Source organism: Larus michahellis, chromosome 1, assembly GCF_964199755.1.
Source record: "Larus michahellis chromosome 1, bLarMic1.1, whole genome shotgun sequence".
Classification (NCBI taxonomy): domain Eukaryota; kingdom Metazoa; phylum Chordata; class Aves; order Charadriiformes; family Laridae; genus Larus; species Larus michahellis.
Window position 1 is genome coordinate 101,781,360 of NC_133896.1, and position 15,395 is coordinate 101,796,754.

A 15,395-nucleotide genomic window follows, 5' to 3' on the forward strand; every position below is an offset into this window, starting at 1 on the left:
CACTAGTACAAGAAAGCTATTGCAGGATATAAAGAAAATTGCTTGCCTATACCAATGGCTTTTGCTGTATCAAGATAACCCACTGGGCCTCTGCAAACCTTGATGCCATCACAAAAGTCTCGTCTGTGTGCAGAACTGACTTAATGGCTTCAGCTGGTTTAATGACCCCTCAGAAAAGGAAGGGCTTTAGCTAATAAAGGTAGGACAAAAGACTTTGAAGGCATTGAAGAGGAAGAAAGTAGCAGGGGTTGCTCTTTTCTGGTCCCATCTCCAATGAGAGAAATATGCCCTTTATCAAAAAGACCCAGTAAAGGATGTCTTCCCAGAAATGATGAAAACACACAAGATTCTACTTGACATTTTTCACCTAGAAATGTAAATATTTGCATGAAAGTACATGTAACATATGAACTATCCCAATAAAAGCAAAAGTATTGTTCAGCTTAATGAAAAGCCAGCATAAAATAAATAAAAGTATAAACAACTGCTCGCTCGCAGTTCCCTGCCCTGGAGAGGCCATGGCTGCAGATTGTTTCCCTGCTGTCTATTGCATATTTTAAAAGGGGTGATTTGCAACCTAGAAACAGATATTCTGAGTGAAGAGACAAGATACTCTGAAAAGCTCCATCTGGGCTTCCTTTTCTTTGGCCACAAGGCCTGTGAAATGGCTCTTTCTGCTTTGTACCATCTCGTGAAAAGTTGAAGAGCTTTTGTGCCAAGCTATGGAAGAGGAAAAGGTTTCCTACTAAAAAGCAAGGAAGAATATAAGGCACCTTGTATGAATCATACAAATGAAGGATGGTGTATGAATTAGCAGTACTGCTGTCAAACCAAGGCCACAGAGGTAGCAGCTGTTACAGCTCTTTACCTGTGGCACAGCTGAGGTGGGAACTGGTTTCCAAATACAAGAGCGCTCTTCAGTCCCTCCCCTAAGTTTCTTCTTCCCCTTCTTGTCTCAAAAGACATAGCACCATGAACTAGCAGGTGTGTTATCTGAGGAGACAGTGTATTCTGGAAGGGTGGGATGGGAGAGGAACAGCCAGGAATAAGAGGACTGTAAGTTTACAAGAAGTTGATCTCATTTTTTTCTTTTCTTTGGGTAATTTTTTTTACTTAACTTTTTAATTAAAAACTACCTACCTACCTTGCCTGCTTCTAAGCATGTATTGACTTGTAGGGAGAGAGAGAACTTCCAAACTTACAGATGTGCCCATAGAAAGGGCCCTTATATCCACCTTGTGAAAAAACAGTACGTTATGACAATCTGGCATCTCACCACCACGACACTGGACCTCCCAGGGAAGAACAAGCTCAAATCTCCACTGGACTTTTTGGCCAGTATAGAGAGGGCTCACACACTGATGTGTGACCCACAGAGCCCACTCCTACCTTACCAGGTCCTTCAGACATCCATGTCATGGCCTGTTTAACCTAACACTTGGGACCAGGCACAAAGGTTCAAGTCACTCCAGCGAGAGCTCCCAAGTTAACGCACCTTATGGGTGCAGCTTTCAGGCCACCGCCTCCACAGCTGCCTGCCGGGGAAGAGGCAGCACAGCTTACTAACAAAACCGAAACACACAGTGGCACTTGCACTGATGAATACAAATTCTAGCTCTGGCACAAGAAACTTTTCCTTCTTTTCTCCTCAAGGAAATAACGTCATTAGGAAATGAACAAGGATTCCTTCAGGAGACATGTAGCAGCTCCCAGAAAGCACGGTGGCATCTCTCACCAGTTATTCCATCTCCCAAATGGTTGCCCGCCGTAAGGTATCGGGCAGTGCAGACACAAGTGCTTCTTTTTAACCAGATACTCCCTGCCAGACCTGAACGACTGGTTTCTGGTTTACTCATGTCTGCCAAGACCTCATTCAGTAATCATGAGAAGAATCTCTCAGTATTTGAGGGGAGGAATATTTTTGTTTGTTGGTTTAGGGGACAGGGACGTTGGAAGCAAAACTGGTTCTTTATATGAAAGATTATGCACACAGTCCATCGATCTTCTAAAAAAGCTTTTTGGTTTTGGGCTGAGGTTTTCCCAGTCACTTACTTTATTCTGTCTTTACTTACAGAGGTTTGATGTGATCCATCGCTGTCATCTTTCTGGACAGGCTGACTCAGCTTCCTTAGTGGAAATAAGCAATTTAAGGAAAGAGGGAAGAAAGACCATCTACTCTCTCTCTGTCTGTGCATTTGAAGATGCAGAACAGACTCGGCAATTATTTGCTGATGCCAGTTTCTGATGCCATGGCACATTTTTCAGATGGGCTCACTATAAATTCTGTATCCGGGTTCCATTTCTTAGAATTAGAAGTAGTATCCTCTCACCATTATCCTCTTAGGGTTTACTCTCACTTCCAACTAGTGTTGACCACCATCAGAAACAGGGTGCAAGATGAAAAGGATTGTCCTTTAAATCCAGGAGAATATTTGTTACATTGAGGCAGGAAAAATAAATGGAGAACAACAAATGAGTACACCTCAACAACACTTTTTTTTTTCACACAGAGCTTTTATTTATCCAGGGATTTTTGTAAATACCAAAGAGAGATTTGAATTTCACTTTTCAACCCTGTCCATCAGCTACTGGTCCCATGCAACTATCGCTTCCCGCACCAGTGGTTTCCAGTTCACGTTTAATGCTGAGCCTTTGAGGAGGCTGAGCTGGAGTGTCCTGCTCTCTCTGCTTTTGTCCCAGGTTTGGTGATTATGCTCTTGATAAGAAAGTAGCTGATGCATCTGAGCAGCTGCCTTTGCTCATCCATTTATCTCTGGTAGCTTCAGCATCATTTGGGTTCCTGGGTCCATGTTTCCAATTTATCTTAGTTTCCAGAGCAACCAAGTCTCATTCTTAGTGCTTCTTCTCAGCTGATTTGGTTATGTCTCTGCTTCCTGCCTATACCGACTTCTCTGCAGTGCTGAAGACTGGTATCACAGGTTTGGAGAAAAAAAAAAACAAACCAGTGCCTGACTCCTTTTTTTTTAACCTTTTTTATTTTTTTTAAATAGACATGACATTTGTGGCTTTTCTTCTTTCAATGTTTGCTGCATTTAGTGGTGTGTTGAAGGACTGGGCATTTTTCCCATCAGATTTCCCCTTTAGTAAGGTCCCTCTGATCTTATTGCACTCTACAGTGGAATAACCTCTTTTACTGGCATTTGGAGACCATATCAATGAAAAGATGCCATTAGTGGAAGTGGCATTGTACATATCTTGTCTTGTTTTGACACTAATGTTTCTGTTGCTGCTGTTTTCCTTTCTTGTACATGTAAAAGCCTCATAGGATTTTTTCTAAAATGTTAATTTTCTGGCTATCCAGTCCTCCCATGCACCTCCCTGTGAAGTCCATCACACTGGATAACTGTTCCCTGCTCCGTGCCCGTGCCTGTCCTTCCCTCCCTCCCTTTGATCTTCTCTGCACCGCTTTCTTCATACACTTCGCAGTACAGTCAAAGCCATCAGACACCCAAAGTTTTCTGTACGGCATGGGCAGGCAGGGGATCCCGGGGGTGATGTGGTGTGTATCCAGGCTGCATGGCATGCAATGCATCCAGCAGCAGGGACTCGGTCAGCTTCAGGGAAACACGACACGCTCAGCTTGCTCAGAGGTGATTCAGCACAATTTTACGTTCATCCTCTTAGCACTCCTACATTTATTTCCTTAATGCTCAGACCATGGCCCCTAAACCAGAGTTAAACTCTTTTTAATGCTTAACATATTCAGTGCTCAGCCTCCACAGAGACCATTTGTGAAATGGGGGAAAATATGGCCAAAGAGTCTGTAAAACTTCTGTAGTTATAAAAAATAACTGTAAAGCCAGAGTGCTTCAGAACAATTTTCCTTCAGCCTTACAGTAAAGCTGCATTACAAGTCTGTTGACAAAAAAATGTTCATTTTCTTTGTTTTTACCCTAAATTCATTCTTTCTAAAACAGCTAAAGTTCAAACAGTATTTCGGTGGAGTTTAATGCTTTCCCCTCTCCTCTGCTTCCCAAGTCCTTCAAAAAAAATCTACACCTTTAAAAATCACATGACAAATGCATGGACCTCAGGGAGAGTACTTGCCTACTGTGCCACTGCCACAGGTAACCCTCTCTCATACCTCTCTGGTGTTATTTTCTCCCACATTTGCTCTGATCCAGGCAGCAGATAACTCTGCATATCATTGCTTTCATTTTTTTCCAATCTAGTCTTTCCATACAGTAGCAACCTCATTTACAGGCCTGGAAAAATTAACGCAGGATACTTAGGTGAGTTGCACAGGAACGCATGGTTGAGCCAGCAAGCACCAAAGCATTGTCACCCCAAGCTCAGGGCTGCTGCCACACCAGCATCCCACATATCCTGCATGCCATCTGGACCATCCATCTCATTGCTGTTACACATCTTGGGCCTATCAGGTAACAGCTTCCCATTTCCTCTCTGGTTCACTCCACGCTTCCTGGCTTTGACATATATTAATTTTCCAACCATGTCACCAACCCAGCTTGCCGCAGCTCCAACCCCCTCGGTCATCCCAGGCACCCGCTGTGCCCCTCCACATTAAAACCTATTTCTGCAAACTGGCGGGGAGTGATGGAGGGGTGTGTTTAGTTCATTTTGGGTTAGGAGCCCCAGCAGACAGGAAGGGTGGTGGGCTCGGCCCCCTGCCAGGGGCACTGCACCCTGTGGCTGCTCCTCCTCCTCATTTCCAGGGGGTCTTTGGAAGCCCCTCACCCTGCAGACACAGGGCATAGGGGGAAAGAGATGGTTTGGTGTGAGAAGTGGGTAAATTTGGCTTTGCTTTGGAAAGGAAGCAATAAATGCCCTGTATAGCAACATCATGTGTTCCTGGCCCCTGCTGGGGTTGCTGAGGGGGTGTTTGAAGTGAGGGGGCAAACTTGTGCTGAGGGATGCCCCGTTAGCACGTCAAGGCTGTACAAAGCACCAAGGTTTGATGTAAGAGAGGCAAAGTTTGCAAGGACAGGCTGTTTTAATAGAGCAGCCCAAAACGTCTGAGAAGGAGGATGAAATGCCTTTAAAATTCAGGGCGAGTAATTTATAAACAACTTGACGATGGCTGGAAAGCTGAGTGGAAAAGAGACGAGGAGCTTAAATCTCTTAAAGATCATATGATTTTTTCCGGAAGCAAAACTTTTCCCATCAAGGTCAGGCAGAAATACAAGGCTTGAAAGAGGACTGAGCAGTCTGGTGATCAATCTGGAGAAACAAAAGTTTTGCTTTTGGAGAGGCTTATAAGGAAAAATATGTCAGCTAGACACACCACTTTTAAGTAAAAATCAAATTCAGCTAGAAAAGCAAAGCTGTCTAACAGTTTGTCCCCTGTTAGATTCAAAGATAACGCTTGGGACAATCACATCTTGATGTTGTGTCTTGCAACAGCAACGGTGCTGGTCCCCGCATGGAGCTCCTCGTGTCCTTGTCTGTACCACAGCAGAGCCCTGCAGGGTGCTGGAGAAAGTGGGCAAGCACGCACAATAAAAGCCAGTCCTATTAGCAAAGGCAAAATGGGTGAAGCAGCAAATTAATTTCCAAACATCTGTTATCCGATGTATAAATATGTTTCCATATGTACTAAGTATGAAATGAAGATGTCAGCAGATTTTTGTTTTACTTTCCCTGACTTTGATTTTATTTTTTTTTTTTTGACAGATGAGATGAGCCTAATTATTCCCTTTACAAGGTAGTTGCAAAGTTACACGTCTTTCTCTCAAATGTTAAGTCATAACATTGATGCCACGCACCCATTCCTGACAAGGCGTTACAGCTGGAAACCTTTTTTTTTTAAAAAAAAAACAAACGGTAGATTTCTGCCATCAGGACATCACACGACATTTTGTAAAAGGTTACGGTACATCCCCCACCACCCAGCAGAGCCTGCCGCTCCTTTCCTGTTAACCCCGTTGCCAAAGGTCTGACGCGGACACTCGGTGCCGTGCAGCACCGCGTTATTTCCGCGGCGGTTTTTGTCCGATGGCTGTTTGGGGTGAGGCGTTCCGGGAACTCCCGCTGCGGGCGGCTGCGGCCCGGCGCGGCGCAGGGCTCGCTGCCCGGCATTTGACAGCAGGGGGCAAGAGCGCACCAAAAATCCTCCGCTGGGCGGCGGGGGACCGGCAGCGGCCGGCGATGGGCGGGGGGGTGGGCGAGGCCTGAGGCTCCGCCCCCCTCTGACACGCCCCCGACCCCGCCCCTCCGGCCGCCGATCCGCGGGCGAAGCGTCTCCCTTTGGGTGGGAGGGGAGAGGAAGGGAACTCCGCTCCTGCCGGGAAAGCGGGCGAATGCAGGGGAGGGGAGGGCAGGGAGGATTTTGGGGGTGGGGGGGGGGATCCTCTGCTTTTATTTTCTAGCCACTCCTTTTCGTGCAGTTCGCCTCGCCGCCTCGCTTATCTCTCCGGTAATGGTTTTGTCATTCCGGCTTTCGGGAGCTGTGCTTGAAAACCGAAAGCGGGGTTGGCGGTGCCCGGTAATACTCGAGGTGGTTTGATCCGCGTCTCTCTGAGCCTTGGCATCCCGCCTGCTCGCGGGAAAGCCCTTCTGCATATGCGTAATTTTAAGACTGTAGATGGGCCCGTTCCCTTCCCAAAGCGCAAAAATCAATGGCAAACTGAAGAACCCACGCTCAGGTTGTTTGCTGCCAGAATCAGCTGGGCAGTGGAGATCGCGTTAATGATGTGGTCTTCACATGTTCGTTACAAAGCTGATCTTTCTAAAATTACTGCAGTACACCTTCCGTGCAAGCGCAGCCCATCTCTCCATTAGTGAGACTTTATTTCCATTCTGTAAACTACTGGAATGTTACCTTCTCTTTTTGTTAGTTACCTGTTTGCGGTTTCGTTTGAAAAGCCTCTAACGTTTTTTCCTAGCAAGAATTTTCAACAACAAATTCAACACTTTTTACCTTTAAAACATTGCTTTAATAGAGAACATTTGAGAAGGGAAACTGAACAAAAATCTTATTTTGCAAGGCAGAATCTTACTTTCTGTGGGTTTGTAAACGGGAATTGTCACAGACATCCCATTTTCTTAGACATCTTCATTTAGGAAATGAGTGTGCAGGGAATTTGGGGAAAAGTTTAGGGAAACAAGGGCAAGACGGCAGGGCACTATCCTGTCCCTTTCCAGACTTCAGTGTTGATGGACAGAGAATAATTCACCATTTACTAAACATTTACACATTGTTTACTTCAAGGACATGGAAATTCGTATTTGTCTTATACATTACTTGTTATTGTTCTTACTTCCTGACTGGATGACTGAAAAAGGAAATTCAGCTGTGCGGAATGACATGTGTTACACATAGCACAGAAAAAGAGCAAACTTCACAGAGAGCACCTAAGCCATTATAGGCCTGTGTTGCTTAAAGGTAAATATTCCTGGTAGAAGTTTTACTTTAGCTGTGATAAAAGTCTGAGGACGCAAAAAAAGGCAATGTCGATAGGGAGAGGTAATCCTCTTTATTAGGTTAACTCTTACAACTGAACAACTTTTTGGGCTCAGAGGTGCTTTGACTCCATACAGCCAGTCTATAAGCATACATTTCCTTTACTTTTATTATGGAAGTTTCATGCATGGACCACATCTTTTTGAAGAGGAGTTTGTTTTCTGTGCCATTAATGCTGCAACACCACAGCTGCTGGTGGTGTAAGTTGCATGGACTCCCACTGCAGTAGAAAGTGGGAGCTCCCAGGTTACTCCAGCTTACTGGAGATGTTTCTGTAGCTGGGTTTAGCCAACTGCACACTTTCCCCACTTCAGCCTGGACATGTGCCCCTCCTAATGCTGTCAACCGGACCCCAGGCTCTTCCTCTTCAACCAGTATTGCTCACAGCAAAGCCTGAAGGCTCCAATGCCTGCATCCAGCTTGGGTTCTCCTGCTGGGTTGAGAGCTGCAGTTATGCCTTCCCAGTTTGGGGCTTTTATAAATATTCTCTGTTAAATTTTTACACCTACAACATTGCCATCCATTTGGATTTGGATTTATGTTACCAGGAAGTTGGTTTTGCTTTTTGCACATCAATGCACAAACCTATTTTTGGCAGATTCATTAAACTGTCTGAGGAGAGAAAAGGGAGGGAAGGCACTTAGACATCATCCAATACTCAAAGAGGACAACTGGATATTTTTATTTGAAGGATTTCTATAATTCTTCTTTTGTGGTTCCTGTTCAGTGTTCTTCAAAGTCAACCGTGTTCTCTGAATCAAATTCTATGGCTGTATAGGCTTTTAAAGAGAAACTCCACACATTAGTGTAGTCCATCTTAGGGACTCCTCTTTTGCAGGCTAAACTGAATGCATCTCCTTACATTAATAAAGGCATATGGGAAGAGAGGAAGGCAACCTCCCTGCTTCATGCTAGGAGTTGTGATGTTTGGAGGCTGCGCATGCAAACAGCTAGCTCCTCTAGGAAGCCTGCCGCTGCTTCTCCTAGCTGTGGGAAAAAAACGGAGGCCATAAGTTGATTCTATTTTTGTCCAAACAGCCTGTGGAAAGCAAAGTAGAGTTTCCTGTGAGAACACGCTGCTTCCGAAGCCGCCTGAGCCTGCTGGTGACAATGGTGCTGTGTCACACAGCCAGTCTCCCTTGGTAGCGGCATGCGCGTGGTTACTGGGCAAGGACAACAAGGGTAGGCAATGGCACTCGTGGGCAAGCCGGCATTTTTCTTGTGAGACTTTGCACAGGTGAACAGCGATATTGTTCCTTAGGGAACCTGTTTCTCACACAGGCTGGTAAGGACAACTCGTGGGTACAAGAATGACATTTATAGCTTGGTGCCAGCAGGAGGCAATGGGGGAGAGGGTTGTGGTCATGGCACCGAATGCCTGTTCCTGCATGCTTGTTCCTCATCAGTCAGCAAGTGTTCCCTGAATAAAATTGTTCTGACTTGTCTCATTAAAATGCTTCCCCCTGAAATGGCCACAGTTTGTTGCCAGGTTGTTTTTGTAGCCTCATTATAATCCCCCATAGCTTACAGCCACTTTCAGACCAAGAAACAGGAGCTGAAACAACCCCTCATTTTGAGCTAATGATTGTCCTTGCTCAAAACGCTTATAGGAGCAAGACCCAGCAACTGCAGTCTGACTGAGAGGATGGACTTTTGTCCAGCTATCCCGTGAGAGGTTATGCAAACCAATGAGCTGACCATGCTTTGGGGTGTCATTGCTTCACATCTTCTTTCACTCTCTTCAGCCACTTTCCCATTCCTCTAAATGTGGATTCCCAGGAATGGCAGATAATCCTTTTTCTTCTGTCCTGGCACCTCCTGGTAAGACCTCAGCAGCACGTGGACAAAATGAAAATGATCTTATAAGAGAAACACAAACTAGCACTTTGCTCCTTCTTTCACCACCAGCTTGCCTCTCTGTGTTACAAGCTCGGCCATACCTCAGAAATCCCAGTTTTCTTGTAGGAGCTCAGAAGTCTGTGTCATTTTTTCAGTCCCCAGCTTTTTAAATGCAGATGCTGTAACATTTTCACGCGTTACAGAGCATTAGTAGCAAAGGGCTCAAGATGTGCAGCACAGCCCTTTGCGGTTATGGGTAACAAATGCTGTAATGCCCTTCCCAGAGTATCACATTATATCTTCACAGTAGCTGGCAGAGGAGAGTAAAGAAAGTTAGGTATCTTCCAGTTCCTGGTATAGGCATAGCTATGGATCACAGACATCTACTTGTCCTCATGCCAGCATTACTCTTCTTCTTAAATGGCTCTTTGTCTTTTTTCTTCCTCTATGTGTTACAGACAGCAATCATGCTCTCCACCTTCTCTCTGCTAAAGCAGCCAAATTCTTCCATCCCCCTTCATACCCATAAAAGAAATATCATTGTTCTTCCCTGAGGCAGTGCCCACAAATGATTTTCTGGGTTTTAGAGCCGTAAGGTCTTACAAAAGGTAGACCTGCAGCTGACTCGAGGACAGTGCTTCCTGACCAGAGACAGTTAATCATTAACAGTATCCAGATGGTTTGTGACTGGGCCTGGTGATGATGCATATACTTGGGGAATTTCCAGGTTTTGTTCATGATTCATTCAGCTTTGACTTCCCTGGCTGAAAAGGGAAGATCTCACAAAACATAGTAATAGTTTGCATTATACAGCACTTCACAGACAGCTTTGCATCAATTGAAATGGAGATTTTGAGATGACTCCTTCATGGGGATGTTGTGGCATTGCATCATGAGGTTGGATCTGTATCAGTTTTCCTCTTCTGTTTGGTACAAGCACAGGCTCACAGGAACTTTTTATACGATTCAGTTTATCTGTGTCCAAGGCCATTAACTGCTGCAATGGGAGAGGGCTTAGCTTCCCTTCCAGTCTGCTGTTCTGCTTGTATCCCTGCTTTAATAATGACAGTAATGCAAACTGTCACTCTCCTTTTATTCCAAAGGCAGCTGACTTTTTACAAACTGACACCAGCTTTGCATCTTATAATACAACTGCATTCACTCAAATGAGTGGTAAGAAATGCAGCATAGCATCCTTTTGGCACCAGGAACATATGCATCTACTCTTGGCACTTCAGTGATAATGAGATGCACCTTATCAGTGTGTTATGTGAGCATCTGCAACATCCTTAAGAGGTTCGTCCCACTTCAGCTAACTGCCAGGAGTGTGCTGTAGTCAGAGAACATGGTGGCATTTCAAGGTCAAATCGTGCATATTGCTCACAGTCACAGTGCTTGATATATTCTGAAGAGGTTTGACATAATAGGTTGGGTTTTGTTCTCCTTATGGAGCAGAAACTTGCAGAAACTTACAAGATGTTGCTTATCATGAATGTGCTCACCTACGTGAACATTGCAGCACTGCTAGCAGCCACACATAGCTAGCACAGGCTGGTACTCCCTATGCTTTTTTCTCCTGTTGCCATCAGAACACTCACACTCCGTGCCTTTCACGGTGGGCTGATGGCTGCTTTAAACCCCCACAGGCTCCTGCCCCTCAGGGCATGCTCTGCTTTCACATCTGGGCTGCTGCGGACAGGGGACACGGTCACTAGTGGGCCCAATGTGGTTATATCCCTCCTGGCACCTGCAAGCATCCCAGCAGCACCCCCAGCTCATAGGACCCAGCACCTCAGGGTCGGCAGGGAGGTCTCCCGGGAGCTGTGGCACAGCCTGTGTTCTTCCCAACGACAGTACGCTGTTGCACATCCTTTCTGGGGAAAAGCCCCATAACCTTGGGGTTGAATATTACTCCCCATCATTTAGTCTCTGCTGCAACGCTCTGCTGGAAAGGCAGGGTCCTCAAGACACCTCAGCTGCCATCGCTTCCTCTGTCCCCTGCATCCTTCACTCCTCTGGCCCGGCACACCCCCATCTGACAGTCTCCGTGGCTTGCCCCGTGCTGTCACAGGAAAAGGGGAGACCCATTTCTCCACTGTGCCATTCCCTTCCCTTTGCCAATGACTCATCCTTGCTGTAATTCCTTCAAAAAGCAAGTTAATACAATCAATTAAAAAAAAAAAAGAAAAAGAAAAGAAAACAAAACATTCAGTCCTTCCAGCTTGTCAGCTGCTTCCTTTTTATTTCGATCTGCAGGCTCTCCGAGGCATCTCATTTGTGTGCTGAACCACATTGAGCACTGACACCACTTTTCTGATGACAGAAACACTCTGTTCTAGTGGCCAGCACTGCCTGTGTGCATGGGGACATAAAATACTCTGCAGGACACTTTATCCACGTCCCTAGAGGCTCCAGGGAAGAGGACTCAGGGTGGCAGTGCTGAAGTGTTATCACTCATCCGTGTGCCACAGCCCAGGCAAAAGTCCACCTCTCAGCTCCTCAGTGCTCCCCAACTCAACAGCAGAGGCAGGAAACAAGGATGGCAGAGGAGCTGCCCCACCTCAGGTGACCAGTGCAGCCCATCAGTATTTTTAATAAAGCAGGTTTCAGCTGTTGTTTGAGCTCTTTCATCGTTTATGTCTCTTCCCCTCTTCTCTGTGAAAAAAAAAACACCAGAAGGTAAAAAAGTGGAGGGAGCCTAGACCAGAAACGCTCTTGCTTTTCCAGAAAAATGATAATCACTCCACGGTGCACTGTTCTTGTATCATAGCCTTCCCAAAAATACCACTAGAGAGAACAGTTTGCAATTTGGAAGTGTCCCCTCTCCCAGTTCAGTGCAGACTCAGGCCTCAGAGGTACAAGCTGGCAGAGATTCTCCAGAACCAGCCCTTGCCAAGGTCCAGGCGGGGCAGTGACTGAGCCCACGGCTTGTGCTTTGCTCCATGTGGTCATGATCCACCCAAGGTGCCTCAGCCATGCTTTCTGTGTGCTCTCAAGAAGAGGCATACCTAATGTCTAAGAAAGGCCATTTTTGTCTTCAGCCCAATGATCTAATCCAATACTTTTCTTCTTGAAAATAAAACAGGTTAATGTTAATATTTTTTGGCCACATGCAGTTTGTAGGACACAGGAAATAATAGAAAGCATCTTTTAACTACCATGCCTGGTTTATTCCATATCCTCTGACTACAGCGGAGAAATATATCTTCCTGTTACCACATTCATTTCATTTTTACTAGACTTGTGTAAACTTTAACTTCTGTGATACACAATTAAATTTCTTTTGGGTTTCAGAGGCAGTGACGAAAGAAGGAAGAACATCTAAGGAACATCCCCCCACTTTATTACTGTTCCTGGTATCTCACCACCCCACCCTCATTTGGGCTGTCAGATGAAACCAATAGCTCTCCTTTATGCTTCCCTATTCAGAAAACAGGGGTTATACAGCACTAAAAGGGCTTCCTGGAGGAGAAGCCTGATGATTTGAGTTGTATCCTGTGGGCCAGTGCAGACCAAGGGTGTTTTACTGGGTCAGCTTCTTATCATTCCCAAATATCTGAAGGCAGCATAGGCAGCAAAAGAAGCGAGCCCATGCTCTCACAGTGTCTTGACATATGATGGGACACTAATAATTAAACAAATCCAACACACCAAATGGCAAGCTCACGTAGTACAGATGGCCAGTTACATTGCTGCCAGTTTCACTCTGTATTTTGCATGGGTTCTCAGTACTTTGAAGCCCTCAGCGGTTGGTGCATCTCCAGTGGACCTCCACCCTCAGCAGTTCCCCTGGTCTGAAGAGCAGCTGGCCCAGTCGTACCACCCAAGTTCAGTGTTTCCATTGCCTCTCTTGTGACAGGCTCACACCTGAGCTGCAAAGCCACATCTGCAGTATTTGCATGGTGCCAAATTACTGTCTCCCATAAATCATTCATATGCTACCACTTCCCTCTCCTTCCTTGCCTCCCCTCCCCTCCCCTCCCCTCCCCTCCTCTCCCCTCCTCTCCTCTCCTCTCCTCTCCCCTCCCCTCCTCTCCCCTCCCCTTACTTTCCTGTTGTTGGCGTCTGCCCTAAAATAACTTTCTATCACAGAATGCTTTTAAATCTGTGGTGCGCATTATTTTACACCTTTCCCTTTCTAGAGCTGGTCTGCCTTCATTGCCACCCTTCATAACTTGGAATGGCAGAAAACTCAATAATGTGATTATTAAATTCTAAATACTTAAAATAAACCTTTGTTTTAAATTGAAAGATCAAAATTTGACTCCAATATTTCATTATCACTGCTAAAAGCACTGCTTCTCCTTGGAAGAGAAATAAAACTTGAGAACTGGTTCTGCTCTTGCGGTGGAGGATTTGATTCTCTCCTAGCCTATATATGATAGAGTTACTTATCCCTGTGTAGCCCCAAATGAAAATGGGTGATATGCAATGCTTATAAATGGTATGGTATAGTATCGTGACTGTAAAATCTATAGGAAGAACAGCTTTATTTCTGCATGGTATTAGTCTTTAACACAAACAATTGAGAGTTAGTGTATCACCTTTTTTTTACACCAAGTTTATGCTTTTATATTAAAATTACATTTGAACAGACAGCTGTGAGGTCAAACTAAGGTGTTGAGTTTTCACGTAGAAATTTAAAAGTGATGACTCTGAAAAGAGCAGTTCCTCACCTGAATGTAGCCCTTTGTGTTAAGTCAGCACAACTCCCACCGAGAGCTCTTGGGACTGAGCTCAGCTGAGGCAAAGAAATGTGTCGGGGGGCGCGGGGGGCAAGCTGAATGCAGCAAGAGCAGCCAGGCACAGTCCTGTGGATTTGCTGTGCAACTCTGAGTGTGTCCATGCAGACCCTGATCCTCAGGGAAGTGGCGAGCACCAGAGTGCAGCCCTGAAAGATCCACCAGCAGCTGCTCCTGGCCCTGTCCCGGCATCCTTGCATGTCCCAGCATGGCCCGTCCCTGGAATCATTCAAGGTCAGTTTGGACGGGGCTCTGAGCAACCTGATCTAGTTGAAGATGTCCCTGCTTATTGCAGGGGGGTTGTACTGGACGACCTTTAAAGGTCCCTTCCAACCCAAACTGTTCTATGATCCTATGATCCCCACAGGGCATGGGGCTGAGAGCAGCACCTGGTTGTGCTCGTGGACCTGGCCAGGGCAGGCCCCACCACTGGAGATGGGAGGGTATAATTCCCATTGATTCCTAAGGCAGTAAGCTACCAACATAAATACGGCGATACTAATCTCCATCCTCATGGAGGTAAGACAAGGAGTGGTGTTATGAAGGCTCTCAGACGCTGGTAAAATATACGCTTGATACATGCAACAAGATAAGGACTGTATGTAGATTGTATGTAAATCTACCTTTTTTTAAACTAACTAATGCAAATGGGGTAAAAACTGGCAAGCAGTCAGGCATGCGAGCACACCTTCCTTCTCCATAAGCCCACAAGCTTGCTCTTGCTTTAGATTTTAGACCAACCCTGCTGAAATCCTACCACCGATCTATACCGAAATTAATTTGAATCAGTGTGGTATTCTGTGAATGACTGCAACTTAAGTTTCAAAGAAATGTATGGCAGTAAGGATAGAGCTGTGGTTTAAGCACTCCAGAGATGCAGGTTTATTTCTTTACAGCATCCTGAGTATCGCAGGGCGTGCTGCCAAGTGATGCAGTTTTCCAGCTCCTAAGATAAAGATACTCTTTCACAGATATGATGTTGGAATATTGCAGTGATTTGACATTTTGTGAGTTTTTAAAATGTGTCCCTTGGATTTAATTCTCTATGTCAATATCAAGCCACAGACCTAGATAAGAAAGAAAGTTGAAGTAAGAAAAACAGAGTAGTGTGTGTTAGAAGTTGAGACCAATTCACCCAAACCTTGTAAGACTTAGAGGGAGAAGGAAAAATACTGATCCCAGTGGAATTTCCTAGAATTTTGTCATGAGTCTGTGAAGATTTTTAAGCCAGAAAGGACTCACTGTCAAACTTCTGACACTTTGAAGCTTTCTTTTCATGAAACGGCAAACTTTTTGTACACTCTGCTTACAGAATCACAGTGAGGACGCATTCAAGTAGAGGGAAATAGGAAAGATGGTACTTTGACTTA